The sequence below is a fragment of the Protopterus annectens genome, chromosome 11.part0 (genome assembly GCF_019279795.1).
Source record: "Protopterus annectens isolate FY-2018-M chromosome 11.part0, PAN1.0, whole genome shotgun sequence".
NCBI lineage: Eukaryota > Metazoa > Chordata > Ceratodontiformes > Protopteridae > Protopterus > Protopterus annectens.
This window is the reverse complement of record NC_056745.1, coordinates 1,350,503,331-1,350,519,110: the sequence shown is the minus strand read 5'-3', so window position 1 is coordinate 1,350,519,110 and position 15,780 is coordinate 1,350,503,331. Positions and strand designations below refer to the sequence as shown.

General features: G+C 37.1%; 1 long non-coding RNA gene across 1 annotated transcript in view; it reads right to left on the bottom strand.

The window, feature by feature from the left end:
- LOC122814875 overlaps window positions 1-11,424 on the bottom strand; it is a 128,452-nt gene extending 117,028 nt beyond the window's left edge. Inside the window, exons 1-2 of the long non-coding RNA XR_006366923.1 lie at window positions 10,991-11,424; window positions 10,761-10,865 (exon numbers count right to left, since the gene is read on the bottom strand). This is a non-coding gene — a long non-coding RNA (uncharacterized LOC122814875). The remainder of the gene's footprint in view (window positions 1-10,760; window positions 10,866-10,990) is intronic.
- Window positions 11,425-15,780: the final 4,356 nt, after the last annotated feature.

Genomic DNA, 15,780 nt, shown 5'->3' with positions numbered 1-15,780 from the left:
CAATCAGTTCAATAACTGAATCTCAACAGTACAGTACCATAAGACATGAAAATAGCACAAAATAAAAACAAATGTAGTAATATTCTTTATTATTCAGTGTACACACTGCTGCTCTCATTTCATTCCGATAAGTGATGCATTTTGTGTGTGTGTGTGTGTGTGTGTGTGTGTGTGTGTGTGTGTGTGTGTGTGTGTGTGTGTGTGTGTGTGTGTGTGTGTGTGTGTGTGTGTGTGTGTGTGTGTGTGTGTGTGTGTGTGTGTGTGTTTGTGTAAAGTGCCCCAGTGGCTATAGAGAACTCAGGATATGTGGTGGTGGGAACCCTGTACCTTGGGTGCAGGTAGCAAGAGCCTGAATTCCCTACCCACCACCATTTGTAAAATAATTGCAGATTTTTACCTCATATTTGTTCTGTTCCTCATAAAATCTGTGGTTTCTATATTTTTGTTTATTTACATAGTTGGTGCAGTGGTAGCATTGTTGCCTGACAGCTACAGATTTTCTGGTTTGATTCTTGGCTGGGGTGCCTTCTGTGTGGAGTCTGCATGCCCTCCCTGTGTTTGTGTGGGTTTGCTCTGCTGTCCTCCCATCTTAAAAAGACATGTGTCTGGAGTGCTTCTCCCTGGGCCTCTGCTGAAATTTGGCTTTAGTTACAAGTCAGACTTTCCTGGTTAACAAATGTTAAATAAATAAATAACAATGACAGACATTTGAATTTCAGACTTCATATTCTTCATAAAGTACATGGTAACACAAAACCTTTTATTCTAGCAATTTTCTAAGTTTATAAGATGGATATTTGAAATGTGTCCCTATTTTTGGGACTGCATTCCCCCATTATTGGCTTCATCCAGATTTTTTGTGCTAAGGTTGAGAGCTGTGGTGAGAACTGAATTCATTGAATATGTTTGGGGGGGCTGTATTCCCCCATTACTGGCTTTGTTCAGGTGTTTTGTGCTAAGAGGTTGACAGCTATGGTGAGAACTGAATTCACTAAATAGTAGCCATTTAAGTTTCAGTTAGCTGATTTGGTATAGTGGTATGTTGCTCTGACTGTTTTGCAGAGGGTCCTGGGTTCAAGACTTGGCAGTGAAATGTATGGTGTTAACACAGTGTTTTATTCTAGCAACTTTCCAAGATTATACAAGCAATGCTTAAAATGTGTCCCTGTTTTTTGGGCTTTTGTCCCCCCCCATAAATTTTGGCTTTTTCCAGATTTCTTGTCCTGCAAAGTTCAGAGATATAGCTGAGTGTTGAGTAGATTTTGCAAGGATCTGAGAGCTGCAGGGGAAGAGAAGTTTCATGCTGCGTATGCTAAGTTGGCTTGCATTGCTAATAGCACAACAGGTAATATACTTGCTTTTGATGCAGAAGGCTGTGGTTCTACTCCCACAGTATGCAGATGCATTGCTTGTACTGTACTGTGTTGTAAAGGGGGTGGATGCTGCAGTCCCTTTTGGCGTAGATGTAGCATAGGCAATTTATTCCTCAAGGGCAACAGGCACTTTATTTGTAGATGAAATAATGAAATATAAAGTTGTTTGCTAGCAGCAACCTCTTCATGAGTTACAGATCTCTTTAATGTGGAATTATTTAGCTTTCAGTGATTGTGCATATTTACTGATACTGGTGGCTTGTAGAAGTTTGAGTAGACTTTTATGATGGAAATGTTCTGAATTGGGCAGTTTTGTCATTATTGGTGCATGCATTTTGTTTCATTATTTACTGGAAAAATGTTCAAAACAATAAATTTAAAACGCCCACTAACAACTGTACTGTATTGTCAAGGAATATAACTTAATACAATCAGGAAGGTGTATCAAACAGCACATGTATGTTTCATGTGCAAGGGACCTATGATTTGAAAAGAGCCCAAAGCTAATCTTTATCTGCCACTGGCAAAATGTATTCTCTTTGAATGTGGGTTTCAATGCTGCTTCAATGAATGTGAGTTTCAAGGGCAGATAAGTTTTAATGCTAAGTCTATTTTCATTGTGAGGCTGCATTGCTTTGTTTAGCAGATATCTATTAGTGTTTGTGCTGTAAAATGCAAAATAAAACTTTCAAATGAAATCCAAATAATCACAGAAGTAAAGCAGTATGCACATTACAGTGTTTATGGCAAATGGGGTGAAATAACCAAGGAATGGGACATTGGAATGGCTGCAGGGGGGAGGCTCCATTTGACCATGATTTTGTGAGGGAGAAAGGGCAGCAAATTCAAAGACAACCCCGGCTGAACTATACCTCTCAACTGTCTGGATTTTTGCAGAATGAATAGATTTTTGCTTCTTATTTTTGATTTGTTCATCATAAAATTTGTGGTTTCCTGGCAAATAATTTAGGAATGAAATCACTAAATAATGACAGACATTGAGTTTCAGATGTCATAACCTTCAGAAAAATGTATGCTAAAGCAAGACCTGTTATTCTATCAACTAAGTTTACACAAGAGCAATTTTAGTACTGTTTGTATGTTCCCCCATATATTTGGCCTTGTCCAGATTTCCTGCATTAAGAGGTTGAGAGGTACATGCAAATAAATTGCTTTATAGAATTAGGAATATCCAAACCTCTCAACTGTCCCCAATTTTGGCTCAAAATATTGCTCTCTCCCTAATAATGCAAAATGGAAATTTTGGAAGAAAATGTGGAGGGTTTACAATTATAAATAACTGTAATGATCAGAGTTATAGAGTACTTTTATTTCAGAAATGCATGTAAATTCTCTTATTTTGTCAGCTGCTCAAGTTAACAGTACTAATATTAAAAACGTGCCCCTTCTTTGACAGGTTCCCAGCTGTATTGTGTGGCAATTTTATATTTTTGCATCACATTTTTGGTCTGTTTTTCATACAATTGTCATTTTCAGACAAATTAGTGGCAAATCATTATACTTGATTCTGAATGGCATTCCAGTAATGTATTTAAAAGTAATTTATTCTTCCATGCCTCACAACCTTTTTGTTTCCATCTAGATATTAAATAAGCTGTCATGTTGCCAATGCATTGAAATATTTTTTTTTCTTCTACACTTCATTTTGTCTTGATTTGACTCTTGTAATGATGGTTTGGCACCCAGGGCAGCATATTTAATTAAAGTTCCAGTTGTTGTGGTTTTGGGCATAGATCCACCCCTTTCTAGTTTGCCACACCCCTTCCCATTGGCCCCACCCATTCAGCTGTCTCCTGCAGCCCCTCTTTGATTTAAAGTCACCAGCCGTAACTGGATAATAGTAACCTCACAGTACTCCATGCAGCATAAACTGAGATGCAAAACATATCATAGTCTATCTGCACATTTAATATTCTCCTCAAACTCATCTGGAAACAGGATACTTTATTTGTTGCTGTTAAATGACAAAGAAATAGTATTCAGAAGCATCTGCCAAACAAAACTTGAAAACTAAATATTTCAATTGGTCTCTTGAGACAGTTACATCCAAAGGTGTTCAGAGAAAAAAAAAAAAAAGAATTTGACCTGACAAATCCACACAAGAGGTGTTCTCAGAGGCAGCTACTCCTACCTTTTTAATCAACTTTCTACAGTGTTGCTCCTTTGCATCAGTTATACAGTCTGTAAGGGTGCATTGTATTACCATATCTGGCAAAGCAGTCCATTACCTCACCACTGTCTCCTCATGTTAGTGTTTGCTGAAGTCATTCTAAAGTCTTCTCACCCGTGATCCTATCCATATGTCCTCAGACTCCTTTTCATTAATACATGACCTTCCTGACCTCTGATGGCGTGATGTGCTTGCAGGATATCTTTAATTCCCTTTATTTCTTCCATTATTTATATTCTCTTTCTCCTGACCTTTACCATGTATTTCAAGTCCCTGGTTCTCCTAGTCCTTTTGATAACTGTGTACTGCTCATACTCAAACAGATCATATTTTTAGCTCTAATATAATGTTGAAACAGGTATGATGAACACAGCTGTTTACATTACTAAACCTTGTAAAATGCAGTTTTCTCTCTGACTTCCAATGCAAATTATCTCTTTAAAGGTGACCCTCATCCTTCTTCCAGCTAGTAAATATGTATACTCATCACACTAAGTTATGTCCTATGCCATGCACTTTAGTTGTCTAAGTAACATCTGATAGTATCCTTTGGGAGGAGAGAAAAATAGAACTTACACAGTTATTCAACAAGCGAACAAGTGGGCATACATCAATGATTCCCTTCACAGTTACTCACTCTTTCTATTGGCGCACTCAAGAGATTGTTATAAAAAGATGGTGAGCATGAGTAGGGGAAGCAGATGCCAATTTTGTGTTTGGGGCAAGGCAAAGGTCTTACAGAAAATAGACTTAACCAGTAGTCTGCCAGATTCTGTCATGTGATCATATGCTATTCCTTCTAAATATAGCAAAGGCATTGATGAATGCGTGTATATAGATATGAAGGATGATATTCTACAATCAGCCAAAGTCAGGCCCTCCAGAGTGGATTTGATATAGCTACTAAACATAAAATTTATTTTTTTACAAAGATAAAACATAAATATTTGTGGATCAGAGCCTTCTGCATCTTTATTACTTGGAACCACGCCCTCTGTACTCACCTGCTGTTGAATATCACTTTTGGAGAGAGTAAAATTCATGTGGCCAGTCATTTCAGATACCTTTATCAAGTTCAGCTTCAGTACACTGACTGAGAGTAATTTATAAGAATACAGTAACAGCTCTCTGATTTAAAACAAAACATTTCAAACCACATTTGTTGCTTTGGTGACAAAATGAGGAAATGCTGCAGAGATTGCTTCTTTTCAAATGTCAGTAACCTTTGGACTGTAATATATTACATCCATCCATTTGATTTTGGGTCATGTAGTAACAGCTCTATGTTGGAAATTTTTATTCACAACCTCTGACCAAAGCATTATAGTTGATGAGGTCTTATGCATTTTAAGTTGCATAATACCAGATTTACTTAATCATGGGGATTAGAACAGATTAAACAAACTGTGAGATGCTGGTGAAAGACTGATATGAAATACTCAGATTTTCTGTCATTTGGGATTTGCTTTGATCGTGGCTTATAGACATGGTAAAGGCTGATGATCATGACAGATTCATAACAGTGTAATCCTTTGTACCTCATATAGGAAGCATAAGGTCTTCCCACATCTATTTATGACACAGCTCTTCCCAGTAGTTTCTAGAACGTGCATTTTCTCTAAGACGTGCTAGACCACAAGACAGGAAATTTCAAAGCCAAAATGAACTATACAACTAGACAAGGAACTACAACTTTTCTTAGCTGTTGCTCAGATCTGATGAACTATAGAATTTATGATAGAGTGTGTGTGTGTGTGTGTGTGTGTGTGTGTGTGTGTGTGTGTGCGTGCGTGCGTGCGTGCGTGCGTGTGCGTGTGTGTGTGTGTGTGTGTGTGTGTGTGTGTGTGTGTGTGTGTGTGCGTGTGTGTGTGAATGCATGCATGCATTTAAGTTATTCTAGGTCAAGTCATAGTAGACAAAGGGCAGGATTCATGAAACTAATAAAGTTGGCATAAAGCAGCTTCTGCCAAGTGATGTAGACCTGCCACAGAGCTAGCTGCATATCTCAAGATGCTTCCACCATTACTAAATAATGTTGAATCCCTGGTGGCATAACAGTAGCCTTTGCTATTCATCCAACTCCAGTGACTAAAACTCACAGCGAGAAACCTTTTGTGCAGTGTAGCATAGGCAGTACACACAGACCCAGTATTCTCATATCTGTGAATGACTTTTTTCTACCTCTCACTGAGTTTTGTTGATAAACATTGTAAAGCTCATGTCTACTTAGCTCCTGACCCCGTGTTTCATTCCCAAATAGCTATGTAGTGTAATACTCCTTGTTTATAAAATAATGCTTTCAATGCCTTAATCTGGTATACCAGAGCATATAATTAATGAGCTGTTTATGCATCTCATTTCAGTCTAATCACATTTCTGAAGACTGGCTTGGCATATGTACATAAAAGTTGAGATTTACAACAAATGCCTCTAATATAGAAAAGACTGTTAGGTGGAAATGCACATTTGTTGATTTGTATTCTTCATAATGTTTTCTTGTTTGATTGTAGTGTATATTTTCATTTCAGTGCTTTATTTAAAGCCCCTTTCACCTTGCTATTTAGGAGGTAAATCAAAGTTGTATTTCTTGATGAGTCATAGGAAATAGAAGCGGTTAATTACCTGCAAACTGTGGGAGGAGCTAAAGACTACAAGAAAGCATTTCAAGGTTTTCCTAAGAAAGCTCACGATCTACTTCTTCCACAGAATAGACTGTTGTGTGAAAAAACGTGTCCACCCTGGTGCCCTTTTCCTATTTTGTTCTTAAGACCAGTGACCCACTGACTGTCCTTACCTTATATTAATTTCACCACAGTAGTTTATCACACCTATTTTTTATTATTTCATGTTAATAAGCACAAAAGTCTTATTATGTGACATAGCTTTCAATCTCTTAGCACAAAAAATCTGGACAAAGCCAAAAATAATAGGGGTACAAAGACCCCAAATAGGTACAAATTTTAAATATTGTTCTTACAAACTTAGAAAGTTGTTAGAATAAAAGGTCTTGTGTTACCATGCATTTTTTTGAGGGATATAGTAGCTGAAACTCAAATGCCTGCCATTATTTAATGAATTCAATCCTCACTAATTTGCCACAAAAATCCAGAAAACGACAAATTTTATGAGGAACAGATCTAAAATACGAGGCAAAAATCTCACTATTCTGTGAAAATCCAGACAGTTGAGAGATATGTTTTGTGAAGGTGCTCCCTTTTTACCAATTCAATTTATTTACCCTCTATTTGCATTCCATGTGCCTAGAATACTGAATAGCCTCAGACAACTGTGTGTAGCTAATAATCCTCAAAAGAAATGTCACTCATAATCAGTCTCACTTACTATTGTAACTAAGCTGGTTATACATTATATGCCATCAACCATTCATGTTTTACCCTGATTTTAGACCTATACTGTGTACATTCTATTGGGTCTATATCAATTCATTGAACATTCATTCCTTCAAACCTTCATTCATTGAAAATTCACTTCCACGAATGGTCAGTTCAATGAATTACTTCCGCAGAAGGGAACGTTCGCTGTATATTGTACAACGAAAAAGGTTCACAGAAATGAACCTTTAATAAAGTAATATAGACACCATTCTATTAGCTGTTATCTATGCTATTAACTTTCCTAAAAATACTACCTTTCAGCATGGAGCGCCAGTCTGCTTTAACCTCATCATTAGCCAGACTATTAGCATTTATTTTCTGAGGCAATGTAGTAACTTCATAACTTTTACTGACCCACTTTTACTAATATGTATTGATCCCACATTGGGAGATGCAATTATTTATATGACTTGAAGTCTCATCTCTCTGTCCAACTTGCAAGCAGTAAACAGCACCTTAACAACACTACATTATCACAGGACTACAACATTACCTGTACATGAAATGAGGTAGTAAAGAAATCTTTGCTTGAGCCTCCTACACCTTCTAGAAATTATGCTAGCTTACCTCAGTTACATAGCCCAAATACTAACATTACACACATGCCTACTGTTACTGAGAGTCATCTATACTGCAAGCCTACACCCTTAAGGTCCCATAGGCCTGCAGGATATTATAGAAAAGTCTTAGACTTAATTGTAAGACATACAAACACAGCCTCAGTGGGCTGACAAAGGATATTGTGACAGCTGTGTTGCTGTTGCCAGGATTAGGGGCATCAGAAGGGGTGTTAGGTACCTACACTACCCCAGATATTATTGTAGACTTGTAGTTGCCCATTTTTTTTTGGGGGGGGGACAATCATAAGAGTTGCATTCTGATGGAGATGGAGCATTATTGAGCTCTCTGCTCAAGCTTTGGAAGAAGGTAAGGTCCTGGCATTGAGCATCCTTTCTCTTTCACAAAGAATAATGCCTAAATTCAACAATAAAACATGGCCTTCAGTAATTGGCTAGTAAATTGGTACTATTCTATGGGAATTCAGTGCCTGCTTTTCTGACATAAAATGATCAACAGGCAACACTGCTGTGCGAGGAATGCTCTACAATTCACACACCTTGTTTTTTACATAATGGCTAAGACTTTTCTTAGCCCCATAATGTTGTTTAGGTGGAATTCACTTGATTGACATCACAGCTTACCAAATTCCAACATGAACAATATGAAGGTAACACTGCTGAATGCCAGAATCTCCTGTCTTCACTAGCATTTCTCCCACTTGTACAATTCCACGTGTTATCCCCTCCTTAGATACATTTGACTATTACACTGCAACCTCCTCTCTAAAAATTTACTTTGCAGCCCTTAACTCTTCTACATTCAATGATTAATCTAAAACCAAATGCATACTATTTACTAATCTTACTGATGATCACAGTTGGTACAGCTCCCCAGTGAACCTTGAACCCAAGGCTGTTACTCACTCTTTTGAATTTTACTGCTTCTTGGATAGACGTATTAGAAACCTTGCATCTAATATAAGCATAATTACAAGTTTAAAACTAAATCCATACTGCAGAACTCTCATATTAATAGACACCACAAGAAAAAAAAAGATAAAGCTCCAGTTTACCTCCAAAAGATGTCCAGTCCAGCACTCTAAAAGGGATTTGAAGCTAGCAAATATGTCTTACAGTTAAGAAATACAAGGCTGACTAAGAATTTAGGGTTGCAACTAATTCAAAAGAAAGATAAGGTCTTCTTCTTCAGCTATATTAAGAATCATAGAACTAACCAAAAATAATGACCTTATCTCTAATCTTCCTTCTCTGACTCCAAGGACATTGACACTATTTTGCAGACAAATTCTCTACCAGTTTCACACCACTCAACCCCCCTTAAGCCTCCATTTCCCCTTCCAAAATTATTTTGGATGAGATCCTTTCAGACTTTTCCCAAATTAAACAATATCAAATTCCTGGGTCTTAACAGTATCATTGGATGTCTACTGAGAACTGCTTACATCTTGCCTAGTAACCCCCCCCATCAACTCTTCAGTCTGTGTCCATTCCTCTCAGGTATGCCTAATTTGCAGATATTACCCTAATTTTAGATCAACATTTTTCCATCCATTTTTATACTTTTGATATTTTTCATGTATTGCCCTGTTTATGGTACAATTTTTAATAATGTTCCTAATTTGTTTTTTTTTTCTTAATTATTTTTTCATTGTCCCTAATTGTGGAGATACAAGACTGAGAGTTATGCCTCTGTCACTCCACTACTCCACTGGTTATATTCCCAAGCTATGACAAACAACTGTTAAGGTGATCTTGCATAAAGGTGGCCCTTCTACTGACATTAGAAATTACAGATCTATTAATTTCATTAGTATTATTTGCAAGTCTATGGAATGTATTATAGCTAAACTAATAAATCTATAGGTGAACTTATATATGTTAGCTACATACCACCTCACATTTGTAAAAGGCAGATCACACCTGCTCAACCTTGCTGAGTTCTTTGAAAGGGTTACTGAGGCCACGGATAATGGGCATACAGTCTATGATAAGGGGACCTTGTCAAGGTTTTCAAAACTGTTTCCAATACTGGGATTATTGATAATCTCTCTCAACTTAACATTAACTCGTATGTAGTTCACTGGATAGGTAAATGAGTATAAGATAGAACCCTATCATTCCATTAAGATCAGAGGCATTTGCTCTGGACAGAAAAATAAAACTCACCAGTGGTATCTCACAGATTCTGTCCTGACTCCCCTTCTCTTTAGTATATACTTTCCTGAGATGAATGTTGATATCAAAGAACTATGGTTAATCATATCTGTTGAGTGATATGGGTTCTCTGCTTATTCATCTGTGCTATGAGTGACAAAACACCATATGAACTCTTTCACCTAAAAAGAATCAGTGGTAGAGCAAACTCCCATTCTAGAGACCTAAACCTGTACTTCTATACAGAGAACACCAGACAGCAAGCCAAACCCAACATATTCTGCATTTCTAGCATAGGCTAACCTTATTTATGAAGTGTAGTACTTTGCTCTCAAACTTTAAAGCCCTTCTGGTTTATCAACTGGATGACTGCAAAATTTCAGCTGAGAAATGCAGGAAAAATCTTAATGGGAGGCCCTCTTACTCCTCCAGCAGTACTAGGTAATGTGTCTGAGCTTCTTGATGGTCTCCTTGGCTGTAAGCATAGTGAGAACATGTGAACCTATGTAAATGCCATGTATGCATGCACATACCTAGCAGAGACATAAAGCCACATTGCACATTGTAACACACTAAGGAATGCAAACAACAGTGGTCACATAAATGTATGGTGTTCCCTCACAATATATTTCTGAACAGGAAAATAAAAAAAGGAAAAATATAGTCTGAAAGATTGGTTTTGTGATGCAGCTGGGGCTACAGGAGACTACTAATGCCATAACAGTATGGTGAACAGATGACTCCTGTGTTAACACCTTTTTGTTTGTTTTGTATAGAAAATGCACTTGTATAGCACAGAATAATGTTCATTAGTGTTCCACTATGCCATGTGGTACTGCTTAGTGCAATAAGATATAACACAGTCCATGGAATAACACGATAGTCAGTAAGGTGAGTCTTCAATGTATGTGATGGTCCCATCTTGTTATAACATAGTGCAATAAGGTATGGGGAGTTCTTGTAAATCCCAGCTATATGTGTTGCCCATCAATCATATTAAGTGCCAAGACTTTAATAATAACAATAATGATTCAAAAATATGTATATTTATAAGGATAACACTTACCTTTGAGAAACAAAAATAAGATAAGTATAACCAGACCAAAGGCAGCAGCTGAGGCACATATAATGATCACATGACTTTTGGTTCCAGAAATGTTCCTTGCTGTTTCTGAAAAAAATGGGATTTGCATTACATTTTTACAAGTAACTTGAATGTGGATCACTGAGAATTAAGCAGAAAGAAAATATATTTGAATAACAAGTGTAAAATTGATTGAAGAGTAAAAAACAAACCTATATTTTCATGGAATTTACTACTTCATCAGGAAGTACCAGGGCAGGCAGTCATCCGTGTACAGTGCAGCTTACACACCTTTATTCTATTTTTGTTGCCTGTCAGAAAACAGTCTGACTTTTCCTAGTATCTTAAAATGTTCATACTAACATGTACACCTGAAATAACACTGTGCTGTCAAAGGAAAAGTCGATAGAGCATGTTTTTGAAGAGTAATACTAATGATGCATCTGTACAGAATGAAGTACCAGTGCCTGGTTATAAACTGCATTCAATGACACGTTTTGCTGAGTATCCCCAAGTTTTGAGAAATGCCTGACGACAATGTGTGTTGTTCGGTAATTTGAAAACAGTGTGATACATTATTCATGTCTAGATTTTGACATCTAATTAATATGTACTTTAATACTTTTCCCAGACCAAATTAAACGCAGTTAGTTCCTCCATTCATGATGATTTCCTCTTTCACTAAACGTCTCCAGTGGTGTCACAGACTATACTGTTCCCATCTGCACTGGGAAGGAAACCTGACAGACAATAGCTTCCATGGTTTAACATGTCACTTTGTGCAACATTGTCTTTACCATCAGCCCCAGGGACAACAGAGGTGAACTTGGCAAGAATTGTCATAATCTAAATCTGCATATGTAAGATGGGGCAGAGAAGAGAATGTGATAGTCCTGTATCAAATATATGGAATTATTTATTACAGAGAAATGTAATATCTGCAGTGTTCAGCCATTGTTAATAACTAGGGGATTTTTTTCTGCCTTTCTCTGCTGATAGAACATTTGACACATATCTCTGTGCTCTAATTTATTCTGAATTAATTTTTGTAACTTGCAGAGAACCTGATATGCAAATGTTTTCTACCTGGTACTAAAATTAACATTATTTAAAAAATACTCTATCATAATCAAAAACGTAGACTTAAAATTTTGTGGCATGGTTACTCATGCTTATACAACATATCGTCACATCAATACTTTTATGCATATATATATATATATATATATATATATATATATATATATGTATATATATATATATATATATATATATATATATATATATATATATATATATATGCATTTATACATGGATCTAGTGGGAATAGTCAGTTTGGCATTATATCAATGTGTTTAATGTTGACACTATAACATTGAATAGAAGACACCTTCTAAGCATTCTCTGAACTAATTCCTCGAAACATGTTTGCAGAAAAACTGTGTTTTTGCAGAGGCAGAAAGCCCCCTTGCACCCCCACACCCCCTGCTAATTATTTATACCAACTCTAAGATCACACTGCCCCTGGGGAAGGAGCATATTACCCAGCCAGGGGAGATTTTATGTTATCGCACAACTGTCGACCATAGGCAATGTCAACCAAAGCGTTCATCAATGCATATATCGATCTAAGTCACAATCAACTAAAAAAAAATATATATATATATATATATATATATATATATATATATATATATAGGTATATAGATAGATAGATATGATAGATGTGTGTGTGTGTGTGTGTGTGTGTGTGTGTGTGTGTGTGTGTGTGTGTGTGCACTTTTAGTGGATATTTTCTGCATTTCCTTACTTTTTACTTGTTAACCTAGGACAGAAAATGATCATGACCACCACCCCTACATTTATGCATGCTTACAGTAATTATTACCTGGTATTAGCATTACTCTCTCAGTGTTCTTGAAACCCAGCATTTAGTATACTTTGTATTTCACAAACGGTAAGGCACAGTATACATAGCATGCTTGGAAGTGCTTTATATATTTCTCAGTATGGGCTTTTAAATTATTTTCAGGAGCATGTACAGCATTCCGCTCATTATACTTCTCCATGTATTAAATCTTTGAAAGGAGCCAACATGTGCATTGAAGACAGCACTTTTGGGGATCTGATGAAACATGATGAGCATGGTACATATTAGTGCACTGTTTACTTTAATGTGTGGCATGAATACAGTCAAGCAATCTTCTCTGGTCAAGCGTCTTGTCAAGTCATACCTTCTTGGTATGATAATGGTCAGTCATTTGCTTTTGGGAAAAGGTTGTGACCATCTAAGTCTATTGGGGAAAGGCTGGTCATACAACATTCTAAGGGTATGACCTTTGTAGTTAGTTTTCCCCACCAAACGTTGGAGAACAGCAATCATCATTTCTGCGGTATCACCGTGTAATCGTCACTTCTGTGGTATCGCTGTGCTTATCAGGTAATTTTACCAAACTAATTTGTCCGAGCACTCCTTACTTAAAAGGACCTTGTCCTGAACACTCCTTACTTAACAGGACCTGGTCCTGAGCACTCCTTACCTAACAGGATCCGGTTCTGTGCACTCCTTACTTAACAGGACCTGGTCCTGAGCCCTCCTTATTTAACAGGACCTGGTCCTGAGCGCTCCTTACTTAACAGGAGCTGGTCCTGAGCACTCCTTACTTAACAGGTCCTGGTCCTGAGCACTCCTTACCTAACAGGACCCTGTTCTGAGCACTCCTTACTTAACAGGACCTGGTCCTGAGCCCTCCTTATTTAACAGGACCTGGTCCTGAGCTTTCATTAATTAACAGGACCTGGTCCTGAGCACTCCTTACTTAATAGGATCTGGTACTGAGCACTCCTTACTTAACAGGACCCGGTCCTGAGCACTCCTTACTTAACAGGACCTGGTCCTGAGCCCTTCGTATTTAACAGGACCTGGTCCTGAGCGCTCCTTACTTAACAGGACCTGGTCCTGAGTTCTCCTTACTTAACAGGACCTGGTCCTGAGCGCTCCTTACTTAACAGGATCTGGTCCTGAGCACTCCTTACCTAACAGGACCCAGTCCTGGGCACTCCTTACTTAACATGACCTGGTTCTGAGCCCTCCTTACTTAACAGGACCTGGTCCTGAGTTCTCCTTACTTAACAGAACCTGGTCCTGGGCACTCCTTACTTATTTTACATATTTTCTTTGTGTACCATATCCATAGTTTTTAACAGTGTACATTTGAGGCCCTGTCCTTGAAAGTCCTTGAAAGAATTTGGCCTACTTTCCCTTTGTCAGTTCTGTAGTTAACATTTGCTGACCCATTTTAAAACTTTTCAATGACCTCTCATTTATTAAAGTTATATTTTTTACACTTATTTTACCTGTTCATCCTACAGTATAAATTTGTATTCATTTATAAAGTCTGACCAATACTGGTGGTATTACAATAAGTGAAAAATTATTTATAATTAGAGCTCTTGACTTTCACAGCGTTCTTGAATATTTGAACAAATCTAGTAAGCAACCTATTCATAATGAAGTAAAAACAAGCAAATAAACCAAAAAAAAGTTTGATGTCTTTAATGCAAAAGCATTTTCAGTCCTTCTGATATGAGTTATGGAGCATTGTCACGATTTGTAAAAGCATGCCATTTCTTACAGATATTGCTCTTAATACTGATTGCCTTTTCAAATGTTACTGTCTGCACACAGATCAGTTAAAGCTGTCTTGAGTAGACATTTACTGCATTTAGGAACAGTGAAACCACAAAGTCATTATAAATATGTTGCAGCAGAACAGCTGTCCATTGCCATGGATATTGTAATATCAATGACATTTTGGAGCATTTGACATCCAAAGACTTTAGTGTCTGACCACTTCAAGAAACAGAGAAACATCATTCTTGCCATCCCCCTGAGCTCGCATATACAGACTCCAGCTTTCTGAAATGTAACTTGCCCAGAATTGCCATAGTGGAGCTGAATAGTAAATTTCCAGTATGCAAAAATCCGAGTTCTTGGCTAGACATAATATCAATTCCTTAACATTGGCTTAACAGTAATTTTGTAGTCTCTGCAAATACAAATATGTCATGATTTACCTTTCGTAAGCAGTAAGAGTATGGCTGTTGACCATCCATGGCAATTTACTACAAACAAAACCCCTGTACCTTCCAGTTTATGTAGCTCACTTTCTATAACAGAGATGATAGCATAATATACAGAGATACAGAACTTTGAGCTAGGTTCTGATTCAGTCTTTGCCATCATGTTTGTCAGCATCTGCGTGTCTTTGGCTACAATGTGTTCAGCTTCTGGCAATAATCATGACAATTTCTCATGTGTTGAATGTGCATTCCTACTTTTGGTTGCTTGCTAGTTTGCACCAAAATGCCAGCTAAATATATTGTCTGCCATGGAATACTGCATCCCCCTGTTTAATGTACACACAAGTACATTGTTTGTTTTGCCTTCATATGTCATAGTACGGTTATTTTGGAGACACCTTCTTCACTGTATAGGTCTTTAGGCAAACCTCTGAATTATCCAGTAACAATCGTAAAAACAATTTTGTTAATGTTACAGAGACAAAACAGCTATATGTCTGATTCAGTTTTAAATTTCACTCTTTCCACCTTTGATGTGATCCACATAATTTCTTTGCTCACTTTTATTCATATTGTACACCTATAAGAATATTGGACCATACAATATATCTTCTCTGCCTGACTCAAATTTTGTATGCTTCTTGCATCCACCATTTTGTATGCATACATTTGAATCATTTCAGATGTTGTGTTTGTTTCCTTTTATAGTTTGTCTACATGCACATTGACTATATAATTTTTTAATAGCATTTTACAGTATTTTTAAGTAAACCAGCTCAGATTGGCTTCATGTGGCACTGTTGTGCTGAACTCTTATTTATATATTTATTAGAGTTGAAAGGTAGCCTGTTAACAGAATTCTCTATCGCTTTCTGATGTAATTCTTCATGTTTATGTTTTGCTACTGCTAAACCTAATG